Source organism: Chrysochloris asiatica, unplaced genomic scaffold (genome assembly GCF_000296735.1).
Source record: "Chrysochloris asiatica unplaced genomic scaffold, ChrAsi1.0 scaffold00491, whole genome shotgun sequence".
Lineage (NCBI taxonomy): Eukaryota > Metazoa > Chordata > Mammalia > Afrosoricida > Chrysochloridae > Chrysochloris > Chrysochloris asiatica.
The window spans coordinates 477,190-487,859 of NW_006409009.1; the positions used below are offsets into that span (position 1 = coordinate 477,190).

The 10,670-nt window shown below is 38.2% G+C and overlaps 1 pseudogene; it reads right to left on the reverse strand.

The window, feature by feature from the left end:
- Positions 1 to 8,606: 8,606 nt before the first annotated feature.
- LOC102810591 lies at positions 8,607 to 10,361 on the reverse strand (annotated as a pseudogene).
- Between the last annotated feature and the right edge of the window lie 309 nt (positions 10,362 to 10,670).

Below are 10,670 nucleotides of genomic sequence, written 5' to 3' on the forward strand. Positions count from 1 at the left end.
CCCCTCTTCTTTTTTCTTCTAGTCAAGTTCTGATCATCCAGCCATTGAAACCAGGTCAAGTGGGTTCTATCTACAAGTATAGTGTTCTTATGCATCTCCCCTCACTTCATATCTGCTGGATGCTTCACTCTCTTCTCTAGTCCTCTGTGGCCATGTACCTGTCTCTGGACCCAGGAGTCCACAGGTCTTGCCGTACTGCTGGCCAACCAGGTCTCAACCCAGGTTGATAGGAGCCTATTGAACGTGGTCAGACTTAGCATACGATTTCATTGCTGTTTTTCCCCCCTCTTCCCCTTATCAGTGACCAATGTGGTCACCAGCAAAACCACATGCCTGCACATGTATTCCCCTTGAGTCTTAGTCTTGGAAGGTGGTTTGCCCTGAGGGGACCCGACCACTTGCCTTGACGAGTCCCAGGCAAACAACTTGCTTGTTCTTGTAGTAATCATCAGACTGCTGTTATTGTTTTAATTTTTCATTCTAGTCTTTCTTTCAAGAAGTATCTTCTTTTCTTCTAGCTACTCCAGGCTGGTCTGCTTGTCCTTTCAAGTGGAAATTTCCCACTTCATATGATTTTGGATGGGGCTCAGGATTCCATCTATGGTCTTATATAGGTATATCATTCTTAGTTGGCAGTTTTTATTTTTTATCTTTTCTTTCAAAGTTTTGTCTATGTCTCCCCTTTGCCTATTTGCTTTCACAGTTTCTGCTGAGAAGTCAGAGCTTAATCTTATTGGTTTTCCATTGTAGATAACATTTCATTTTTCTCAAGCCTCTTTTGTGATTATTTTCTTGTCTTTTATTTTGGAGAGTTTGATTATGATATGTTTTGGTTATTTTCTTTGGGGATCTATCCTGCCTGGGGTTTGTTCAGCTTCTTCAAAACTTATTTTCTCACTTTTCATTATGTTAGAGAACAGTTCTTATACTCTTCTCTTTGACTATCTTTTCTGTGCTTTTCTTTGTCTCTTTCTGTTCTGAAATTCTGATTACTGGTAGGTTATTTCTCATCATGTTGACCCATGTGAATATTAGGCTTTCTTCAGATTTTTCATTCCTTTTATGATTGTTCTAGGTTACTATTATTGAAAGATTTACCTTCAACATCACTAATTATGGCTTCCATGGATTCAACTCTACTCCTTTGCCCTTTCAGTGTACTGTTGTTTTCTAATATCTTAATATAAATCTTCTAGATTTCTGCTTTCAGGTTTTGTATTGTTTCCAATCCTTTATCTATTTTGTTTGACTATTCCTGTAGTTCTTTTATGGATTCTTCTTTGTTTTACTCAACCTTTCTGTTAATAGTTTGGAGGTACCAAATTATTATAGTTCTAGTATCTTTCGTTTCCCTCAAAACATTTTTTAGCTCTGCTCCTTGAATGTTTATTTGAGCTTCTCTTGTTTTTTCATCTGAATGGAGATTGCCACTTTTGAGGCACTGGGTTGCTATTATATTCTGCAAGTTTAATATATGGCTTCCATTATTGGTGTATAGTTAGGTACTCAACAACTCAATTCTGGTGGGTGTGATCAATAAATGAGCATGTGTGCTGTTCTATGTTCACTGTTTGTGAAGTTTGATGTAGTTGATCTGATGGATAGCAGCTGGTATTGACTGTAGCACATTAGGTGGCACTGAAGAACGTACTACTGTGATTGGACTGAATGGACACAGGTGCTGTCTCCTGACAGGTAAGACAAGACGAGAAAACACTCTCATAAGAGAGAAGGAAAACAAATAAATAAACAAAAAAGCAATAAAAAAAAATCCCAGCAAACAACAGCTGAAAAATAACTGGAATGCTTCTGTACCACCTAATGGCATCTTGCTTTCACAGCTGCAGAGAAAGTTCAAGATAGTTCCACTGTGCACGTCCGGACTGCCCAGATAATCAGTCCCTCTTTTCTTTTTCTTTCTTCCTTTATCCTTTTGTATCCCTCTTCTCTACCTCACATGTCCCTTCAGCTGCTTTTCCTAGTGAGAGCTATCCCAGGGCTACCCAGGGTCCACTTTGCAGATTTGGAGCAGGGCCTGAAAGAACAGGGCTGTTGCTGCTATCTTCTCTCCTTTCAATGTTGTTCACAACCACTGGGCCTGCGTGGTACTGCCCACCTGGAAATGAGGCCTCTCCTGGAGATGTATACTGATAAAAGTCTCACCTCTGATCACCACGAGAATGAAAGGACACAGAAATGAAAAGACAAAAAAAAAAACTTTATCTGTGAGGCACAGGCAGGTTTCTGTAATATGATTTTGTTTTCTTGTCTTTTCATTCACTTATACAGGCTCAGGATTACTGTAGCTGTTCCCATCAGTTGCCCCAAATAGGAAGTCACCTCCATTCTTGCAATATCTGTTCAATAATAGTCCCATGTAAGCATTTGATTCACTTATTTATCCCTTTGCATAATGATCAGAGTTCCTGGACCATCCTCTGAATCTGTCTGTACAGTTTTCCATATCCTTGATACAGAGATTGCACACAGCCTTCATGCCTAGTTCGTCCACTAAATATATTTTTATATGTTGTTAACCTTAAGTGTCATTGAGTCATTTCTGACTGATAGTGACCCTGGATAGGGTTTCTGTAGAGAAGCTGATGAATTTGAACCACTGACCATGCTGTTCAAAGAGAAATTGTAGTTCAGAACATTATCCCACAGTGCCACACAAGGACTCCATATCTTTATATGTTCTTGTTGTTGTTAGGTGACATTGAGTCAGTACCGACTCATAGTGACCTTATGCACAACAGAACAAAACACTGCCCGATCCTGGGACTACCTCACTATTGTTGCCATGCTTGAGTCCATCAAGGCTGTCACTTGGCCAATCCATCTCGTTAGGGGTCTTCCTCTTTTTCTGATCCTACACCTCAGCAAACATGATATCCTTCTCCAGCGACTGATCCCTCCTGACAATATGTCTAATCATTCTTGCTTAATGAATAAGTCAAAGGAAAGATGATGATATTGGCAAAAAAAAAAAAAAGGCTCTGGGAATTGACACAATGCAAACTGAAAGCTTTCAGAAACTGATGCGTCTCTGGAGGCATTCATTCATCTATGCCAAGAAATTTGGAATACAGCTACTTGGACAATTGATTGTGTTCCCATTCCAAAGAAAACTGACCAGACTGAATACAGAAATCATTGGACCATATCATTAATATCAAATGCAAGTAAAATTTTGCCTACAATAATTAAAAGTGGCTTCAACAGTACACTGACAGAGAACTGACAGAGTCTCGAGCTGGATTTAGAGGTGGACATGGAGTGACGGATACTATTGCTGATGTCAGATGGATCTTGACTGAAAGCAAAGAATACCAGAAAGATATTTATTTCTGTTTTATTGACTATGTAAAGGCTTTCAACTCTGGATCATGGCAAGCTTTGGGTCACATTGTGAAGAATGGGTATTCCAGACACTTAGATGCACTGATGAGGAACCTGTACATAGAACAAGGGGCCATTATTCAAATAGGACAAGGGAACATCGAATGGTTTAAAATCAGTTAAGGTTTGCATGAGGGCCGCATTTTTTATCACCATACTTGTTTAATCTGTATGCTGAACAAATAATTCCAGAATCTGGAATATATAAACAAGAATTTGGCATATGGATTTGAGGAAGACTCATTACCAATCTGCAATATGCAAATGATACAATCTTGCATAATGAAAATGAAAAGGACTTAAAATACATACTGATGTAGAACAAAGACCACATACTTCATAGATGTTGCACCTCAACATAAATAAAACAATAATACTCATCAGGGGATCAATAAATATTATCAAGACAAATTGAGAAAAGATTAGAGTTCTCTAAGATTTTATTTTACTTGGATCATCTATCAACACACACAGAAGCAGTGGTTTAGAAATCAAATGACGTATTACATTAGGTAAATCTACTGCCATTCAATAGCAAAGTTGTCATTTTCAGAACTAAGAGCTGTCTGACCCAAGCCATGATATTTTCAATTTTGTCATATGCATGTGAAAATTGAACAATGAATAAGAAAGACTATAGAATAATTGATACCTTTGAATGGTGGTGTTGTAGAACAATGTTGAATGTATGATGAATTGCCAGAAGTACAAATAAATCTGTGTTAGAAGAAGTCCAACTGGAGAAGGACATTGAATGAGGGATATAATGGCTGACATCAGATGGATCCTGGTTGAAGGCAGAAAATACCAAAAGGAAGTTTGCTTTTTGTTTATTGACTATGTGAAGTCAGTAGGTTATGTGAATCATAACAAACTATGAAAGAGTATTCACAATCATTTCATAATGTTCATGAGGAACCTGTAACTAGACCAAGAGGCAGAACAAATGAATATTGAATGGTTTAAATCAAGAAAAGAATCACTTTAGGTTGTATTCCTTCATCATAGTTATTCAATCTGTATGTTGAGTAAATAATCTGAGAAGCTAGATTATATCAAGAGGAATGTGGCAATAGGATGGAGGAAGAATTATGTACAACCTGCAGTATGCAGATGACACAGCCTTGCTTGCTGGAAGCAAAGAGTAGTACCTATTGATGAAGATCAAAGATGACAACTTTAGTATGAATTGCACTTTAGTATAAAGAAAACGAAAGTCCTCACAATTAGATCAACAAATAATGTGATAAATGGCAAGACGACTGGCATTGTAAAACAATTTGTTTTACTTAGATCCACAATCAATGTTCAGTGAAACAGCAGTCAAGAAATTAAATGGCCTCTGGCATTGAGCAAATCTGCTGCAATGGGACTGATTAAAGCATTAAAGAGCAAATATGTCACTTTGAGACCTAATGTGGGCATGACTCAAGCCATGGTATTTTCAATAACCTCTTATGCATGTGAAAGTTGAACAATGAATAAAGAAGGGCCTAGAAGGATTGATTCATTTGAATCATGGTGCTGGAGGGTCATAATGAATTAGTATAGACTGCCAGAATCAGAAACACATCCTTCTTAGAAGAAGTACAGCCAAAATGCTCCATAAAAGGGAGGATTTTCATCTCTCATACTTCAGACATATTATCATGAAGGACCAGTCTCTGGAGAAAGAAATCATACTTGAAAAAGAGAGAGGTCAGTGAAAAGGAGAAAGATTCCCAAGGAGATAAATTGACATAGTGACACTGTGACAGCAACAATTGGCTAAAACATAACAACTGTGAGGTTGGCACAGGACTGGACAGGGTTTTCTTCTGTTGTACATAACTGACTGGAAGACACCTAATAACAACAACAGGAAGAAATTTCAGGGGAAAGAGGATGAATGGATACAAGAAATACAGGCAGGAAATGGCATAAATGATGCTTCATTGAAGGGACTGAAATAATTGAGCTAGAATAAAGTGCATATGGTTTGTTGAATGTAAAATTGATACTATTCTCTGTAAACCATCACTCAATTCACCATAAAATTTAAAAAAATGGGAAGAATATCGAATTTTATAGTAAAAGGTGGTTTTGATAAGTTCTACAAATACCCAATGGCACCCTGGTAGCATAGTGGATGAAGAGCTGGACTACTAACTAGAAGTTCAGTAATTTGAATCTACCGTTCACTCCATGGGAGAAAGATGAGGTTTTCTGCTCTCATAAAGATTCATAGCCTCAGAAAGCCTATCTAGGATCCTATGATTCACCACAACCTCTATGACACAACACCACCAGTATCACAAATGAACAAGGTATACAAAAGTGAACTTGACTCAATCTAGTGGAGGCTCTGATGAACATGTTCCATTAGTGCTTTAGACAAATTCCTTCCTTGAGTCTTGTTTTCCTCACTGTTCTTTGATTTAAACAAGGAGAGAAAAATATCTGCATGTTACATGCCTGCTCATAAAAATGTCATGACATCATATTCTACTCACCTAAGTAGGATGCAGGTCATTTTGTTTGTGGATTATGTTATGGCAATTAACCTGGATACCATTGACACTGTGGTCCCAATGCCCAAATGCTTTTAGTTATGGCTAAGAAGTGTTCCTTATTTTGCCCCCTTTATGATCTACTATAGGAGCTCTGGTAGCGTAGTGGTTACGAATCGGGCTGCGAACCTTAACGTCAGCAGTTCGAAACTACCAGGTGCTCCGCGGGAGAAAGATGAGGCTTTCTACTCCCGTAAGGATTTACACCCTCGGAAACCCTGTACAGGGTCGCTATGGGTCGGAACCGACTCGACGGCACTTAACAACAACAACAACATGATCTACTATATGTGTGGATCTATTTGTAGCACACACAAACACATATGTAGAAATATCCTCTGCCAAATATATGTAGAAGAAAGCTTGTAAAGGTTGTAAAAAAATGGCAATTTAAGATAATTTATCCACTAAATTTGTGCATACAATAGTGCATACCATTGTTGCTTTTGACTCTTGTATGCCTCCCAGTGTCTTATTTTGCCTTGCTCATGATCTGCTGGCCTTCTTCTTACTGTATATTGTCTTTCCCTTTAAATAAGATAGCATGAGGGTGCTTCACATAATCTGCAGAAAAATTCCACTATGTTTTAATTCCACTTGTCCATGAACTTTTGAAGCTCCTCATACACATATCTACTCTCTAGTAAGTGATATTTTTATCCTTAACCTCCTGTCTCTGGTAATCATCAGAGTGTTTCTTTCTGTGTGTAAACCTTTTCTTGAAATGTTATAATAGCTGTATCATAAGATATTGTCAGAGAAAAGAAACACTAGATAGTGCCTGGTTACTACTACAGATCTGATTGTATCACATTAGAAGATCCTGTACAGAATGGAAGCAAAATGTAGAACAAAATTCGAAATTATAAAAACTAAGAAACTTACTGGACTGATAGAAACTGGTGTAGCTTCCAAGACTATGAGCCTTAGACACATGTCAAACCTGAAACAGAACCAACATTCCAGGGATCAATTGTCAGCCATATAGTAGGTAGGCCTACAAAGTGAATAAACAAAACACCTGTGAAGAACCTTAGAACAATCAACCAGAGGAGAAAAAAATTCCAGCATTTGCCCAAAAAGGAAGTTGAGAAGACAGAAAAGGACAGGAAAGAAGAATGAATAAAAATGAAGATGTTAGGAAGGAAATAGGAGGAGTGTTGCTACATTGAAGAGATTGCAACAAATGTCATGAAACAAAATGTGTGTGTTGTTAAATGGGAAACTAATTTTCAATGTGAATTTTTACCCAAACCAATACAATATGGTCAAAAATAAAATAAAAGGTAAACCAGATCTCTAAAAGAGGAATGCAAGAACTTCCAAGGATACTTATTATGAGAGAAGAAATTGGGAAAAGTACATTTTACCAAACTATCATAACTGTCTTTGATTATCATAGACCATGTATTCTCAGTATAGTGTGGCAGTAACCCTAATGTTGCCTGTCTGAAACCTTTATCCTGTATGAGTTGACTTCAGTTTAATAGTGAATTTTAGCTACAGCACAAGAATTAATCAAATGTATCAGCACTGAGACTGTCCCTCTTCCTCTGAAGATTTGCTATTTGAGCATCTGTTCTCCCCTAGGTTGTTACCATCTGCCATTTGCGTTTATACAAGTAAATCGCACCTATGTGGGAGTTTCGAAAAGTACTTGGAAAAATTCAATTCTTTTTAAATTCCTTTCAGTGGATTTTTGATGCCCTCTGGGTTTTTTTTTTTTTTTTTTTTTTGTGTTTTTTTTTGTGTGTGTGTGTGTGTGTTTTTCCTCCTCAAGCGTTATTGGATAATTTAAAACTACATTTCTATTTTCCAGGACTTTAGTTTCTGTTTCCATCTGACTTTTAGAAACTGATTACAGCAAATGAAACACAGTTGTTTAAGTGATATAGTATACAAAAATAACATTTTTATTTCTGTGAAAATGCATTTCTTTCCCATTCCTGAGCAGCTCCAATTTATACTAACTATGATCATTGATGTTTTCTCTGGGTTTTAGATTTAGGCTTTGAAAAAAGAAAAAAAAAGTGTGTTCTAAACCTATGCCATCACCATGTGTATATCCAGCATCAACTCTGTGATAAAGTTGCTCCTTTTTAGACTTTTATCCTGGTATTTCTCTCTCATAGTCATTAACACGCATGCTTATCTGTTTTTTTACTCCAAATCAACTGTATGTTCTATGTGGGGCCTGGATACAGATGTTACTTGATGTTATTTAATAGCTACTGAGGTCAACCAATCCAAGGCCATCATTATGTTAAAATTAAAGTTACTTACAGAAGTTCATAGACACTGCCAGGATTGGTTTTATCTCCTACATGGGAACATTTCTAGAAACAGGCTTAATGGTCTGACTCTTGCCATTTATTTATCCCTTATTCACCAATTGCATGGAAAGGGTGTTCTTTAACAAAGCATTATACATAACACCTCTACCAGACTAAACATAAGCTTTTATTATTATTATTATTATTTATGTAGTTAAATGCAGAACATCGATTTTTTCCCCCCACCCCTCCTTTAACATGGTAAATAAAGCTCACTGGCCTGGGGGTACCCTCTATCTGCCAACCTTTGGCCAGTGAAAGGAATTCAGAGAAAATAATACAACCATCAATCAGAAAATGGAGGGGCTGCAAAGGAAAATAATTAAGCTGTAGCCTCAATTGTGCATGTCCGTGAAAGGTACCCTGACTCACCACAGCTGTACCAGTTGACTTCACTTGTCTTGATGCAGTTGATGGCTATATGACTAGTTTCACCACACCTGTAACACGTCACTTTGGAGCAGTCTTTCAGAACTTGTCCAAATTCTCCACAAGAATAGTGCTTCTGTTCATCAGCATGGTCACAGTCATGAGCCAGATGGCCTGGTTTGCCACAGTTGTAGCAACACTGCTCTCACTCTCTCTTGGGCTTCTTGCAGTCCTTGGCAATGTGACCACCTCTACCACCATTATAGCAGGCTTCATCCTCCTCTAGATCACAATCCTTGGCAAGATGACCAGACTCACCACAACCTTAACAGATGTCTGGAAGAGACGAGGAAACAAACTGGAAAACTTTACCATGACTCCTCATTCCACTACCACGTCCTCCTCCAGTAGTGCATTCCCTGGCCCAGCAACCAGATCGTCCACCTCGGAGCACTCATGGCTGCTCATGGCTGCAGTTAGGTCTTCTCCATCTGAGGTGGACCGCAGTGGTGGAGACTCAGACGCAGACCTCGGGAAGGCAGCTCCCAAGGTAGCAGCTGTTTATTTTCAGAGTCCTTGCCTGAGCCACACATGGGTCTGCCATGATGCCCTCTTGTATTGATACATACCAAATTTAATATGGTGTATACTCAACTTTTTTTTTCATGTCAAGTAATGACAAACTAATCTTCAAGCTCTTCAGCATAGAGACCTCTGATTCTGGAGAGCTGCATGCATAGGCTATGTAATCTTGCTATAGACAATCCTTCTCACATACTCCACTTCATCCACTAGAAAAAACTCCGATAAGTCAAAGGCACATTTTACTAAAACTTTGAGACTTCCAAACAAAAAGAAATTTAAATTAAAAAAATTCTAACATGACATGAGACAGCCTTACTTGAGCAGATAGTAGATGCTTCTGGGGATACTTGTTGAACTTCTCCATGGAATAGCTGTGACTGGCAACATATTGGTGGAAAGATTTGGGTGGTGTTAGAGAAACAAAAGGGGATTCTGACTGGCAGGCAAGCAGCACTATGGTTGAGTTTGTAGAAATTGCACTATGTGAATGTTTTTCTCTGAGGAATGCTTGTTGTGAGTGTGGTTATACAAGGAGTCCAGGTAGTGTACTATAGGATAAGTTCTGGACTTTTAACTGAAAAGTTGGCAGTTCAAAGCTGCCAGCTGCTCCTCAGGATCCTCATGTCTGTATTCCTGCTCTTGTAGATAATCATTATTTTGATAGAGTGCTGTATTCAGCTTCTTGCTTCCAACAAATGTTGTTTGAGTCTGCTTCACAGTGACCCTATGTACATGAGAGTAAGAATCGCCTGGTCCTATGCCATCATCACAATTGTTATGTTTGGGCACATTCATTTCATTAAGCATTTTCTTTTTCAGTGATTGTCTTCTTTACTAAGCATGATGTCCTTTTCCAGTAGCTGGTTCCACCTTATAATACGTCCAAATTATGTAACACAAAGTCTAATTATCCTTGCTTCTAAGAATCCTTCTGATTGTTTATCTTCCAATAGTTTTGTTTGTTCTGGCACTTCATGGTTCTTTCAGTGTTCTTTGCTAGCACCATAATACAAATGCATCTGTTGTATTCTAGTCTTCATCATTCCTTGTCTAAGTTTCACAGGCATAAGAGCCATTTGAAAATACCATTGATTGGGTCAAGAGCTTGGTCTTCAAGTGACATTTTTGCTCTTTAACACTTTCAAGAGTTTTTTGCAGCAGATTTGTTCAATGCAAAACACCCTCTTCTGGAAGAATATCAGACAATTATCTGTTGCTTTTCAAAAAGTTTTTGGTGGCTAGTCTCTCAGAAGTGGATGACTATTCCTTCTTTCTACTCTTTCTAAGAGATTGTTGAAAGCTGTCCACCTTGGATGACCCTGCTAGTATTTGAAATGCTGGTGGTATAGCTTCCAGCATCACAGCAACACGTCTATTCTAGTGACAGTCTTTGTAACTCCCACCAACCAATTTTTCATGAAGGGTCTGGATG